This window comes from Apodemus sylvaticus, chromosome 3 (genome assembly GCF_947179515.1).
Source record: "Apodemus sylvaticus chromosome 3, mApoSyl1.1, whole genome shotgun sequence".
In the NCBI taxonomy this organism is placed as follows: Eukaryota; Metazoa; Chordata; class Mammalia; order Rodentia; family Muridae; genus Apodemus; species Apodemus sylvaticus.
The window spans coordinates 170,040,306-170,055,695 of record NC_067474.1 but is presented as its reverse complement, the minus strand read 5'-3'; positions in this window follow the sequence as shown (position 1 = coordinate 170,055,695).

The following is a 15,390-nucleotide window of genomic DNA, read 5'->3' as shown; positions in this document are numbered from 1 at the left end:
CCCCTTCCCTCTCTTTCCCTCTGTCTCTGTCTATCTCTGTCTCTCTGTCTCTCACTTTCTCTCTGTCTCTATTTCTGTCTCTCTGTCTCTGTCTCTCTCTGTCTCTGTCTCTCTCTGTCTCTCTGTCTCTCTCTCTGTCTGTCTCTCTGTCTCTGTCTCTGTCTCTGTCTCTGTCTCTCTCTCTCTCTCTCTCTCTCTCTCTCCCCCATGTGCATCCATACACACTGGTGTGATGCTGTTCCTTAATGCTGTTTCTATGACAGTAGGAGAACTCTTGTCCTGAGAGTTCTGCAGGAAATGCCAACCTGGCAGCAAAGCGGCTGTGAAGGCCTTTGGCGGCTTAGCAGCCAGGCTGAGGCTACCCTCTATGGGGCTCAGCCTGTGGGGTGGGTGAGGGGTGTCTCATATGCTGGTCCCTTCCACTGTACTGCAGTGTGTGTGTGGGGTAAGTACAGAAGCTTTAGGTGGCACAGCGTTCATTGAGTCAGTGTCAGGGGAAGCAACTTTTCTTTTTTCTTTTTCTTTTTTATTGGATCTTTTATTTATTTATATTTCAAATGTTATCCCCTTTCCCAATTCTCCCCATCCCAGAAACCCCCTATCCCATCCCTATTCCTCCTGCTTCTATGAGGGTATGCCCCCACCTATCTACCCACCTCCCTGCCCTCACATTCCCCTACATTGGAGCATAGAATCTTCACAGGACCAAGGGCCTCTTCTCCTATTGATGCCCAACAAGGCCATCCTCTGCTACATATGCAGCTGAAGCCATGGGTTCCTCCATGTGTACTCCTTGGTTGGTGGTTTAGTCCCGGGGAGCTCTGGGGTGGGGGTCTTGTTGGTTGATATTGTTGTTCTTCCTATGAGTTGCAAACCCCTTCAGCTCCTGCAGTCCTTTCTCTAACTCCTCCATTGAACCCCGTGATCAGTTCAATGGTTGACTGTGAGCATCCACCTCCGTGGAGCAGCCTGAAATCCAGAGATGGGGCCTGTGCTGAGAGCAGTGTTCTTTGACCTGATCCTAGATTGCTATGTGATCCTGGATGAAGACAGGCTTCCATTTGCTTAGCTGTGAATTGAGGCTGCATGTGGTGATTACATCCCTGGGTGAGAAGGGTTATTTAGCACAGGCTAAGACAGCTCAGTTCTCCAGGAGAGCTCTACCCATCTACTCTCTACTACTCAGAGAAGCTGGGTCAGCAAATCACACACCCTGATGCTGGTCACGGAGTGACCTGCCCAAGTCGTGATGAGCATGGATCTTAACCAAATGCACACAGTTCAGCCTACTACAGGGGCATTGGGGTTCTGACGTTCAACTGGCTGGCACGTGGGAAGGCACCTCTTCCCCAAGTGAGCAGCCCAGAGGACAGTCATGAACTGAACATGTGTGTCACAGCTCCTGGATGGAAATTTCATTTTCTATGTGGACTTAGGAAAGCCTTAATTTTGTCCACGAGCAAGATGCCCTGGTGTGAGGAGGATCCACAGTCTGTCCAGGCACATGGTCCTTCCCCATTCAGAAACCGGTCCACACTGGTTCTATGAATGCAATGTTTCAACCTGATGGGCAAAGGAAGCTGTTCGTGGAACCTCAGAAATACCAGGTTATGCTTCTATGGTTGACATTATGGTAGAAAACAGGCAGGCCATAAAGTGATGTTCTTCTAACCAGGACATAGATGCGTATATGGTATGAAATGCACCTGTAAATTGTATATGTGAGTGCATTATTGGGAGCGTGAAACTGCACTTGCATTCACGTGAGTGTGCACATGTACGTGCCTAAATTTCTGAGCGTGAGTGTGTCTGTGTGCTGCTGTGGGGTGGGAGAGCCAGGTGACTAGACCAGCAGATGTGGGTGTAACCCTGCTGGGTCCCTCCTACGATACTAGGGCTCTGGGTCCTGTAGCCATTTGTGCTGTCTCACAGACTGCTGCTGCTCCCCACCAGGCCACCACATTTGAGCAGTGGTCACGTCAAGAAGGATGAGCCTCCTCACAGAGTCAGGGACCTGCATGCCGAAGCCCACCTTCTCCACACATGGACCGTGTTAGTCACCCCTCCCCCACGCCATGTCCGTCCAGTGCTGTGCCCTGGTGGTCAGCCCCTGCCCCGCAGCCAGCCCACCTCCACTTCTAATTGGGCCGCAAAGCCAGTTAATGGTGTCTGAGCGTCTGCAGGGCTGCTCCGGGCAGAACAATGCGCCATTCATGTTCCGAACAGAACACTAGTGATCGGACTAATATCTTTAAGCTAAAAAACAAGACTTAATTGGGACAGATGCTGCAAATTCCAGGGCGAAAGCCCTGCTCCCCTGTGATCTGAACCAGGCATGTGCCAGGGCTTCAATTTTAACAGCGGCTTTTACTTTTTTATTGGCAGGCATGAAACCCACTAATGCTCTCTGCAATAGGCCAGTGGTGGGTCTCCGTGGAAACCTCCGTGGGCGCAAGGTCTGTGGAACCTTGGGGCTGGCCTTGTTGTTTGGATGGCAATTTAAAAAATGCCATGCAGTGAACTGTTTCCCTATGGAAATTGGTAGTCTCTTCCTTCCTTCATTAGGTTGGGGTTCTGTGACTTTTGTCCAAACAGAGCTTTGGACGCGCCTTCTCTGCTGGACCTTCCAACACTGATCAGGAGCTGTCAGCCTTCTTGGATGCGGCCTTTCCATGCCAAGACACCTCCTGTTCTCTGCTCACTGGCTGAGAGCTCTTCCTGGGACAGACCACCGCTCTGACAATACACACCGACCTTTCCCCTACGCTATCTGTCAACACATGCTTGCTTTTAATACATTCCCAGGAAACTCTTAGATGCTAGTTGGTGACTCTATTTTACCATGTCAAATACTTGTTGGGTAGTTTTTCTTTGCTTTCTGATTTTCTTCCAGAGGAGACGAACCTGAGGGGCTGGAGAGGTGGCCCAGTGGTTAAGACTGCTTACTACTTTTGTGGACACTGAAGTTTGGTTCCCAGGATGCTCACTGGGTGGCTCTCAACTGCTTGCAGCCCAGATCCAGAGCCCATGCCCCGTCATCCATCCACTACATCATCTACCTGGCATTCTTCCATCCACCCACCCATCCATCCATCCACCTATCCATCCATACACCCGTACACACATCCATCCATCCCTACACCCATCCATCCCTACACCCATCCATCCATCCACCCATACACTCATCCACCCATCCACCCATACAACCACTCATCCATCCATACATCCACCCACCCACCCATATACCCACCCACCCACCTTTTCACTCATCCACCCATCCATCCATCCACCCACCTACCCATCCATCCATCTTATTTATCTGGTAATACATCAATCTATCATCCATCCATCAATCATCCATTCAAACATCCATACATCTACCCACTTATCATCCATCTGTCCACCCGTCCATCTAATTCATCTGATAATACATCAATCTATTATCCATCCATCATCCATTCATCCATCTTATTCATCTGATAATACATCAGTCTATTATACATCCATCATCCATTCATCCATCTATCCATCCAACCATCTACCCATACAACAACCCATCCCTCCGTCCATCCATCATCCATTCAAACATTCATCCATCTACCCAGCTACCATCCATCTGTCTATCCTCTCACCAAACTATCCTTCCATCTCTCTATCGATTCATCCACCCCTCAGTCTATCATCTCTCCACTCCATCCATTCATCTTACATTCATATAGTCATCAGTCTCTACCATTCATCTATCTATTTCATACACCATATGCTCATCTGTCCATCCACCCATCCATCCTCTATCATCTACTTATCTATCCATCTGGTAATCCATCCATACATTTGTCTTATTTATTATCTGTCTACTCAATCCACTTCATCTACTCATCAATTCATTCATCACCCATCCTTCCATCCACTCTTCATCCATTTAGCTTCACAAATATTTACCATTCATCTATTAATTGATTATCTAGTCAACTATTCACCTATTCACCCACCCCTGTAACTTGAATTCTTTTCAGTCCTTATTTTTAATGATGGTTCTTAAATGCTCTGACCTCCCTTGTAGCCCACCACCCACCAGCAGAAGTAAGAAAGAAAGGACATGGGAGAAGTGGACCTGTTTAGAAAGGTTCTTTGGACTAACTTCCGTTCTGTGTTGTCTGGAAATCAGCAGTTCAGTTTGCAGGTCAGCAGCAGCAGTCTCTCAATCCATTCACAAACACTTCACAGACACATTAACAGACCAGTTCGGTAGAATCAGGATATCAAACATGAATCAGCAGTGATGGTACTACCTAGCAGAGACACCCATGTTTTAGCCTCAGCCTGGAGAGACCAGGACCAACCGGAATGCCAGGGAAAGTTCTCTGCTATGCCTCTTTCAGGAAAGCAAAGATCAGTGAAGACTTGAGACCCACAAGCGTTGTACATCTATCTCTATGACAAACTGAACTCAGCCTCTATCACTGTCTGTTGAGTTCTATTTACACTCCCTCCAAACATCATGTGTCCTCCACAGGTCTTGCCTCAGTATGTGCGTCTGTCTCAGCTGACATAACTCTGCCAATCAGCCCTGCAGAAGCTGTAAGAAGCCACCAGCACACCACCAGAAGTTTTTTGGTGCATTTCTTTCTATGGAGTCCTGACAAATGGAGTTCAACTACACAATGTAAGGCAGACAGATACATGTGTGTCATTAGCAAAGAATCCTTCATTACATGTCCTTTCATGTGCTTGCTTTAGCTCCTGTGTCTGCCTCAGTGAAATCTTTCTTTGTGACTCTGCCTTAGTCTTTCACCTGTGCCTACTTTAATGAAATGTTCTTTCACATGTTTGCCCCAGCAAAACATCATCCAACACATTGACTTCCTAAAGAACCCTTAAAGTTCCACTTCACACTCCAATCATCTACTTACCCATCCATCCATCCATCCATCTACCCACACCTATCCATCTGTCTGTCTACCCATCCATCCACCTGTCCATCCATCCATCTACCCACCCACCTACCCACCCACCTACCCACCCACCCACCCACCCACCTACTGACCTACCAATTCATCCATCCACCTGTGGCAGGATTTTCCCTGTCCAATTACATTAGAATATTAGTGCAGCAGGAGGCCTGTGATTGGTCAGGGAAAAGGGAGACAGAGTGAAAATTGTAGGGAAGGAGAGTGACTCAAGAAAGGGAGAAGGAGCAAGATGGAGGGCAGACAGGAAGAAGATCCTGATCCCACGTGATTTTAAATAACAACAGTTAGTTATGAATATCATATAGGGATAGAATAATTGAGATAACTTGTCTGATCCAGATGGGCAGCTTGTACCATTATCAATTGGCCCTGAAATTATTGTGTGGGCATCTTGTGAATTAAGAATTTATTGATATATAAATCTGATTAATCATGTTTCAAAATTTTGATTTATTTGGTTACTGGAAGGTGGGACCGCCATCCACAAGGGGTTTATGGCTGAGAAGGAACAGCAGTTCAGGAGACAAGTGTACTAGAGCTGAGAAGACCATAATCCTGTGCTGGGGGTTTGGGGACTAGCTAGAGACAGAAGCGGCGAGATGGCTGAGGGGTAGAGAGTTGCTGGCAGTAGCGTTGGAAGCATGCCAGTCTTTTTTATTTTTTAAATATTTCCTGCAACAGGATTGTCCCCCTCCAATCTATTTAGTTATTAGCGCAACATCTACCCACCCAACCATCCATTCATCTGTCCATCCATCTGTCCATCCATCCATCATCCATCTGTCTGATAATCTATCCATTCATCCCCTAACCAATAGAGACTTTGCTTCTGCCAAGTGTCACCTTTTCTTGTGTGTGCTCTTGTCTATTGGTACCTCCTTGTACAGAGTGAATGTGCTTTTAGGGCTCTTAGGATAGGCTGGCAGCTTGAGCAGGTGTTAGAGACCCAGAAGAGGCCACAAGGTCTAAAGAGTCAGTAAACAAACTCTTAGTAAGATTCTGTTATTCTTTGTTGAAACAGGGGATTTATTTTTAAAGCTAATGTATACTCGATATATTTGGGGGGTATATTGGTCAGGTTTTAGGGACACTTGCAAATGCCCATCAAACTGGGGGGTGCTTTCTGCTAACACAAACCAGCACGAAATACTTGAGTCTATGGTCTGAATTTGTTTGTGATACTGGACAATTTCTCAGACCGTTTCCTCTGAGGGATGGCTGCTCTCAGCGACTCCCCAGCCTCTCTGGCCTCTGTGTGTGTGGTGCCAGCTCACTGCAGCCAAGCCATCATTTTCCCCACAGCAGCAAGGGTGAAGACTTTCTCTTGCCTGCTCTCAAATTAATCATCTCCACAGAAAGATGCACCCAGGACTTCTGTGGATTTTCTATGGAGTTCCCTTCTTCTTCCTGATGGCTCTCAGTCTCCATGAAGCCCAGATGTGTAACTCATGTTGCCTTTGCTGCTTCAAGTTTCTTGTATACACCATGAGCCAGCTTTTATTATTTTTTTTAATCAACACTGTCATCAGGAGAGGTCCTTGATTTTCTGAGATTCTACTTGTCAATCTTAAGCTGACTGGTAGTACATCTCCTGTCTTAACCTGTGCAAGACCACATGTGTGACTCTATCCTAGCACCTGCACTGCCTCTCTTTCACATCCAGAGCTGAGGTCCACCACACCCTTTTCACTTGGGGACATCACAGTAGTTTCGTCTCCCCATCTGTCTATCCAATGGGCCCCAAATTCTTACTATTTTGCACTGCCACTGTAAGCAGAACCCACATGAAAGAACCCATGTCTCCAGACATGATTCTGTCCCTTGAGTCTTCACAGACAGAATCAACTTGGGTGGAGCCTGCTCCCCTCAACAGAGAGAAAGCGTGTTGTATTCCTATGCCCAGCTTCCCACAGCTGGGATACCTCCCACAGGTCTACCAACTTGGTTTTACAGGTCAGCAACCAACTGTATTCTCCACTCTGGACTTTAGGGGCACTGCCAATGATGTGAGGAGGGTGGTGTCACTTGCCAAACTTCAGGATCTTCTTTCAGGCTTGTGTGGCCATTGGCAGAAGCGGATTCCTGGGCCATGAGTGCCCTTATCTCTGGCTATCAGCCAGGTTCTGTTTCAAGATCACTTGCTGTTTGGAAGTCCATGCTCTGTAGACTCCTGTGTCTTCAAAGCCATCTGAAGGGTCATTCCTCATGTTTAATTTCTCATAATCCATTATCTTCCCCTGAAGGAGCCCTGCGAATCTTAGGGGATCATGTGATTAGGCCAGGCCATTCAAGAATGGTCTCTCCATGGCTCCAGTGGCACTCTAATGGCACCTGCAAAGCCCTTTAGTTCCTCTCAATACTGTTGGGGGTACTTTGGGTTGTGCCTATTTTCTGATACTTTGTGGGGTACTATGCTCATATCCCCAAAAGGGAGACATATTCTTGGGATACCGAAGCTGAAAAGCTACAATTAGATAGAAATTCAGTCTCTCAAAACAACAGAAGGCTGAGCCTACACCTGGTCTCTCTGGCAGCTGCTCGCAACAGTTCCACTAGTCAGGTGAGCATTGTCCAATCTCTGAACTGCATGTGGAGTGTTCCACTGTGTGTCCCAACTCTTCTCACTTCTTCTGTTCTGTTGATATAGGATTGTGGTTGTGAGTCATCTTGGAGCAGACATCTGAGAGTAAAATCTTAGAGGTTAGAACAGAATAGATTCCCAATTCCTCAGATGACCTCGAGGGGGCTACTGTGACAGCTGAGTAGGCTATGTCCCCAGTCAGCTATCGAGAGAATAAAAACAGTACACTCAGAAGTAAGTCTAATTAATACTCATGGTTCCTGACTTTAACTAGACTTCCTGATGTGGAATAATCCTCGTATTCCTCTATTAAGTTTTGCCTTTTAAAAATATTTGCCTGTTTCATATGGCCAAGTCTAATTTTTAACTGTTTTACTTATTTAAAAATTCATTGCCACAAATAAACATGACCTCTGCTCTCCCCTTTTGGTACTATCCATTTCTGATACCAAATTTTTAGACAAGTTTAGCTACATTAAATAATTCAGAGGGCAGGGAAATTGCTCAGCTGCATGTGTACTTGGGCAGCATACTGTGGCAGCTGAGGTGTGTGGTGAGAGGAGGCCAGAGTGCAGCGAGGACTGGGGGCTGGGTACCACCTTCTACAGCATGCACACCTGTTCCCACCATGCTCCACCTCCTACAGTGCCACTGTCCCCTTCCCCTCCACCCAGGGAACCTGTAGAGGATGATCCATCTTCCAACCATGACCATGGGCCCCCATACTTTTGAACAGTAAAGCTCAGGTATTTTGAAGAATGTGCACAGACAAGTTAATTTTGCTTTCTTAGAATTTTGTGGTTATAGATCCTACTCAAGAATGTCTGATAACATCATTTCCAGGATGTGAGATATCACTGGGTCCTTTGGGTGTGTTGACCTTGACCCTAGATTTAAGTGGTACCTGCCTGATATTCTTTTTGTGAAGTTAGCTATTTTCCCACTTGGAGTTAATTTGAGATAGAATATTTCTAGACTGTTGGAATCTGTTCTTAAAGCTCTTCCTACTAACTTCATTGGAGGATATTGCCTATATAGCAATTACTTCTGTAGTTTTTAAATATAAGATTTTACTTGGGTGTGTGTGGGTGTGTGTGTTTCTGTGTCTGTCTCTGTGTGTATCTACTTCTGTGTATTTCTGTGTTTTTTGTGTCTCTGTGTGTCTGTCTTTCTCTGTGTGTGTATCTCTTGTCCCCCCTCTATGTTTCTGTGTCTGTCTCTGTGTGTGTTTTCCTCTCTCTGTCTCTCTGTGTATCTGTCTGTCTGTCTGTCTGTCGCCATGTGTGTCTTTCTGTCTCTGTCTCTCTGTGTATGTGTGTTTGTCTATCTGCCTTTTTCTGTATGTCTCTGTCTCTGTCTCTGTCTCTCTGTCTCTGTCTCTCTCTCTCTCTCTCCCCGTTTGGTGTGTGTGTGTGTATGTGTGTGTGTGTGTGTGTGTGTGTGTGTGTGTGTGTGTGTGTCTGTCTGTCTGTCTGTCTTGTCATCTGCCTGATAAAGGTGCCAGGAGAAGCTGAAACAGGGCATCAGGTCCCTTGGAGCCTGAGTTACATGCTGTGGTGAGCTGCTTTGTATGCTGAGAACCAAGCTCATCTCCCCAGCCCCATTCCTAGGGTATCTAAAGACTTTTGAAGTAGCACAGAGCATGTTTTTCATGAGTTGGCTGCCATGATGCTTTGGGGGTGGTTATTGCTTTTTTCATGCTTGCTCATTGTTGGTGGACTGGTTGGTGTTTGCATCATTGTTGGCAAACCAACAAGCTCTGGCCAATGAGAGCTCTTCTTGTTCTTTCCTGTATCCTTCAATACCCCACACCATTAAAAAACAAACTTCTGTTTTTGTTCTTTCATGTTTTCCCCACCGGAGTCTTAGAATCAATCAGGACTCCATGAACTTTCATTCCTTGGTCAACTTTGTTTCCAGAAACTGGAGATTTATACACTGTGGGTCTCCTGTTGGCTCACTGCTCAAGTGGTGAGCCTCAGGGTCGGAGCCTTGTGCAGTCAGGAAGTGCAAGGAAATCCAGTGGGAGGTACTAGGTCTTTGGGAAAGTCTAAATCTGGCCCTACTCAGTCATTCTGGTTTCTCACTTCAGGATGTGACCTCTCCCATTCCGTACACTCTGCCAGCCACCAGGAGAGCCTCTCAGCATCTTCCACTCTTGAAATCTGTGAGCTAATCAACCTCTCTTCCTTACAGTCCTAGGTGTTTCTTTCATTGAATGGTTTTGTATGTTGCACAGGCCTTATGGTCTTGGGATGTGTTCCACTAGATTACAAGGAATAAGAAGCCCCTGCATTGTTGGGTTCCAGTTGTTTGTAATTTTCTCCAATGCTCATAAAGAATTCTGATCTCTAGTCCCCACCCCCCCACACACTCGTTGGCCTTAGATATCAGGATATTTTTGACTTTGTGAGTGAGGGTCGCTCTGCCTCCTAACAATCATTAAGTGCTCAGGTGTAGAGCTCTTTGAATTCATTCTTCTCAAACTTAACAAAGCTTCTGGAACACGTAGACAAATTTTAAATTGATTTTGGAATTTCTGATCTCAGTATGCCCAGTATGAAGTTCACCAGCTCTATTGTTAATTCAAATCTGCCGTTTATTTCACCTAGTAATGTTTTTATTTAGTTATCTTTCAGCAGTAGAATCTGTTTGTTTATCTATTGATTTATTGATATCCTCTACTATTGGTAAGGCATCCTTCTCCCAGTTTCCTTTAGGTTTTAAAACATATTTATAATAGATGACTTAAAATTTTTACTGAATGAATTTGGCTTCTGACTTCCTTGGGGACCGATTCTATCGGTTAGAAAAATGTCTTCATTTATTAGCTATATTGTCGTTTTTTCTCAAAGACTTTGTTAGCTTTAGCCAAAATGTGAATGTTTTGAGCAGTGTATTGTGAAGCTCTAGAAATTATATTTTTCCTCCCACACTCCTGAGTTTTGTTTCTTCTTATTTGGTTTTGTTATTAATGTGTTTACCTGGTGGATTTCCTGTGATATCTGCTCTATCTTGTGTGGTCTTTGAAGTCTCTGCTCCGTCTGCCTAGTGCTCCGTTAATGTTTGGATATGAATGTCCCTTTAATAAAACATTTTATTTAGGCCGGGCAGTGGTGACGCATACCTTTAATCCCAGCACTTAGGAGGCAGAGGCAGGCGGATTTCTGAGCCTGGTCTACAGAATGAGTTCCAGGACAGCCAGGGCTACACAGAAAAAAACAACAACAACATCAAAAACAAAGCAAAAAACAAGCAATCAAAAGAAACACATTTTATTTAAGGGGCGGGGTAAGTGGAAGCACGCTGTGGCACATGTATGCAGGTTAGAAGCCACCTTCCAGGGGTCTGCACATGTCTTCCTCCTTGTTGAGACAGATTCTGTCTTGGAGCTTTTCCTGCACTGAATAATCACATCGCCAACTGCCAGCAGGCCGGCTGAAGAGCTTGTGGAAGATTCCTCTACCTCCACCTCCACCTTGCTGACGGAAGACGGATGGTGTGCTGGGGTTACAGATGTGCACACCTGGCTTTTATCATGGGTTCTGGGAATCCAGCTTAGGTCATCAGGCTTTGTGGGGAGCTCTTTTACTGACAGGTCATCTCACCAGCCCTAGACAGAGATTTCTTGGAGTGAGAATCTTTCAGACTTTGGTGAGTGAGCCTTCTGGCTCCTAGCAGGCACACTGTTTCGGCAGGATCTCAAGATCAGTCAGGATTCAGAGATTGATTTTAATCAATTTATCCATCATTCCCTTTGATTATCTAGACTTATAGGATTTAGAGATCTTTAGTCCACTATTCTGGAAGTTTTCTTGAGGTAAATCTTAAGAAAAAATCATCTGTAACTTTAATTTTTTTCAAACCTTATTTTTAATTTTAATTCTTAAACGCTTTAACCTTCTTTTTAGCCTACCACCCACCAGAGGCAGCAGGAAAGAAAGGATATGGGAGGAAATGAACCTGTTTAGAAAGGTTCTTTGGAGCAACTCCCGTCTGTGTTGTCTGGAAACTGGCAGTTCAGTTCGCAGGTCAGCAGCAGTAGCTTGATCCATTTGCAAACACTTCACAGATACATCAATAATCCTTTTTGGTACAGTGGGGGCAGCAAACTGGAATCAGCAGCGGTGGCACGATCTGGCAGAGACAGCCAGGACTTATCCATGGCTCAAATCAGCAGGAGGGACTTGGAGGGACACCAGGAGAAGTTCTAGGCTGTGCCTCTCTCGGGGAAGTGAAGATCAGCACTGTACAGCCTAGCTCAGCCTCCATCACTGTCCCTTGAGTCCTGCTTATTCCCTCCGGACATCACCTGTCCTCTATGAGTCTTGAATCAGCACATCTTACCTCAATATGCGTATCCTTTTTTAAAAAAGATTTATTTATTTTATGTATGTGAGTTACACTGTAGCTGTCTTCAGACACTCCAGAAGAGGGCATCAGATCCCATTACAGACAGTTGTGAGCCACCATGTGGTTGCTAGGAATTGAACTCAGGACCTCTGGAAGAGCAGTCAGTGCTCTTAACCACTGAGCCGTCTCTCTCTCCAGCCCCCAATATGTGCATCTTTATCAGCCTGAGTCTGCAGAGTCCTGACAAATGGAGCTCAACCACAAAATGTAAGGTGGACTAATACGTGTGTGTGTGTGTGTGTGTGTGTAGCAAAGAACCCTTCATCACGTGTCCCTTCACGTGCTTGCTTAACAGAACATCCTTTCTCCTGTGTCTGCTTCAGTGAAATGTTTCTTCATGTGTTAGCCTTAGATTTGCACTTTTGTCCACTTCAGGAAAACACTCCACATTGTTTGTCCAAGCAAAACACCATCCCACACAATTGATTTTCCAAAGAACTCTTAAGTTTCCACTTCAAATATATTATTATATTTTATATCTGTGGGTATTTACCTGCATGTATATCTGTACACCACATGTGAATAGTGCCTGTGGAAGTTAGCAGAAGGCACTGGATCTCACAGAATTGGAGTTACAGATAGCTGTGAGTGACCATGTAGGAGTGGGGAATTGAATCTGGGTTCTCTGGAAGAGCAGCCAGTGCTCTTAACCACTGAGCCATCTTTCCAGCCCCAGGAGAGACTTTCAAAATTCTCATCTCCATGTCAGTGTTGTGCTATTACAGTGGACCATATGAGACAGGGCCCAGCCCCCATGACCTAAGCGCCTCCCACTAAGACTCCACCTTCTGAAAGCTGACAGGCACTGCAGGCCACACCCAGGCTGATACAGCTGTCATAGCAGACAATCTTTCTTGCTGCTCCTTGTTCTGGTGGCAGGTCTGCTAGTACCCGCCCTTTGCTATGGTCATGGCATCTGCAACATCTTTATGCAGAAGTCATAGGTCTGAGTTTGCACTTTGAGGACTAGAGAGAGAACCTCCCTGTTCTAGGAACCCATTCTAAGCCCCTCAATACCAAGACCAACATCTGGGAGCCAGCCCGCAGGCAGCATAGCCTTACCTCACATAATCACTACTTTGGGTTGTGCTATTCATTTTGAGCCCCTGAAGATGTCCAGGGTGTTGCTCTTTGCAAGCTCAGCTCTGCAGTGGAAGATGCACTTCTAATCTTACCTGGCCTTTCTAAGCTTGCTCTAAATGGGAGTGCTTTTCCAAGGTGCTATCAAAACATGACATGCAGGCTTTATTTAACATGCATGTGTCAAGAGTGTTGTGTGTAAGCAGGAGACCCCGATTCTTGTACACTACCTCAGGCGCCTTGATCCCCTCCAGAAGTTTTCACGACGGGAGTGCTGGGGCTCCTCTGCTGTCAGGGCTAGAGGAATATTTCTAATCCCAGGGCCTCTGTACATCCAGATAGGGTCTGCCCTTCCCAGAACAATGTTCTGTTGACCAAGCCAACTCAGTCAGTCAACAGGTTCTCCAGGGCAGGAGTGAGGATTAAAAAGAAAAAAGACAATTAGACAACACTGTAGCATGACTCCAGCCAGTTCTGAGGCTGAGGCAGGTTTTTTTTTTTTTTTCCAATTTGCTTTTATGCCACTTTAAGTACGTGCAAAATAATAAGATCAGTTCTGGGTCAAGGAACAAGCAAAGCAATAAACAAAGTCCCATAAATAACTTTCTAGGGGACAATCAAGATGACCAAGACAAAGGGACTGTCACACAAGCCTCAGCTGAACCTGCCCTGAGCTTTGCATTAACTCAAATGTAAATGTTCTTTTATTTATTTTATTTTGTTTTTTGTTTTGTTTTATTTTTGAGACAGGTTTCTCTGTGTAGCCCTGGCTGTCCTGGAACTCAGTCTGTAGACCAGGCTGGCCTTGAACTCAGAAATCCACCCACCTCTGCCTTCCGAGTGCTGGGATTAAAGGCGTGCGCCACAATGAGTGGCCACCCTTGACTACAGAGTGAGTTCCAGACAGCCAGGTCTATACAGAGAAACCCTGTCTGGGGGAGGAAAAAAGTCAAATTCCCACCAAGTTTCTAGAAGCGGGAGTCCCCAAAAGCCCTCCACATTATGTGCCTGAAGAGAGTTGTCAGTGCCCTGTGTAATGACTGGCAGAGATGACACCTGCTAGGGTTCAGAGGCTAGACACAAAATAGTGTCAACAAAGTGACTTTTTGTCCAGGACAACCAGACCAGGGGAGCTGTCCAAAGGAAAGGCACCCTGAGAATAGATGGGTAAAGTAACTGACCCTAGATATCAATGTTTCCAAGTTGGAAATGATAGGGAGAGCTGGATAAGCAGCACTGGAGAAGCCTGGGATAATATGAACGGAACATGCCTTGTCTTATGGTCATTACTATCCAGCAGGGGACCAGGGTCAGAGTGAGTGCATCCTCCTCACAGCCCATGTGTCCTTAGAGAATTTCCCAGTCACTCACAGACACCCTGTGTTAGTCAGTGTCTTGCTGCTGTGAAGAGGCACCATGGCCATAGCAACTGTTATAAAAGAAAGCATTTCATTGGAGCTGGCTTGCAGTATCAGAGATTTAGTCCATTATCAGCATGGCAGGAAGCAAAGCAGTACGTTGTTGTCAGATGTGGTGGTAGGGAAGTAGCTGAGAGCTCTACATCTGGATCCACGGGCAGCAGGAAGAGACTGACTCTGAGCTTGAGATTTTGAAACCTCAAAGTCCATCCCCAGTGACATACCTCCTCCAAGACCACACCTCCTCTAAGAAGGCCACACCTCCTCCAACAATACCACACCTCCTCCAACAAAGCCACACCTTCTCCAACAAGACCACACCTCCTAATCCTTCCCAAGTAGTGATGACTAAGCATTCAAATACTTAAACCTACAGGGGCCATTCTTATTCAAGCCACCACATTCCACTCCCTGGCCCCTATAGATTTGTAGCCCACATCATAATGCAAAAATGCATTCAGTCCAACTTCAGAAGTCCCCATAGTCCATCACAGTATCAGCACTGTTTAAAAGTTCACGGTTCAGAGAGTCTTCTGAGACTCAATCTCTTTACTGTAGCTCCTGTAAAATCAAAGTCGAAAAGCAGATCAACATACTTCCAATATACAATGGCCCAGAATATACATTATTATTCCAAAAGGGAAGGACAGAAGGATGGTGAGGAAATATTGACCCAAAGCAAGGCTGAAATCCTTGAAAGCAGGGTAAACTCCAAACTATCTCCATGTCTGATGTCTAAGCGCACTTCAGATCTGTACTCTTTTCAACCCTGTTGGCTACAACGCCAACCCTTGGGCTGGTTTCATGCCCAGTCTGTGGCTCTCAAGGACAGCACCAGCTGCTTGGGCCATGCTGAGTCCACAGAACCCTCTGCACGCTAGGAAGGGCAGTGACTTAGCCTGACCTGAGCCAGAACATGTTCTGG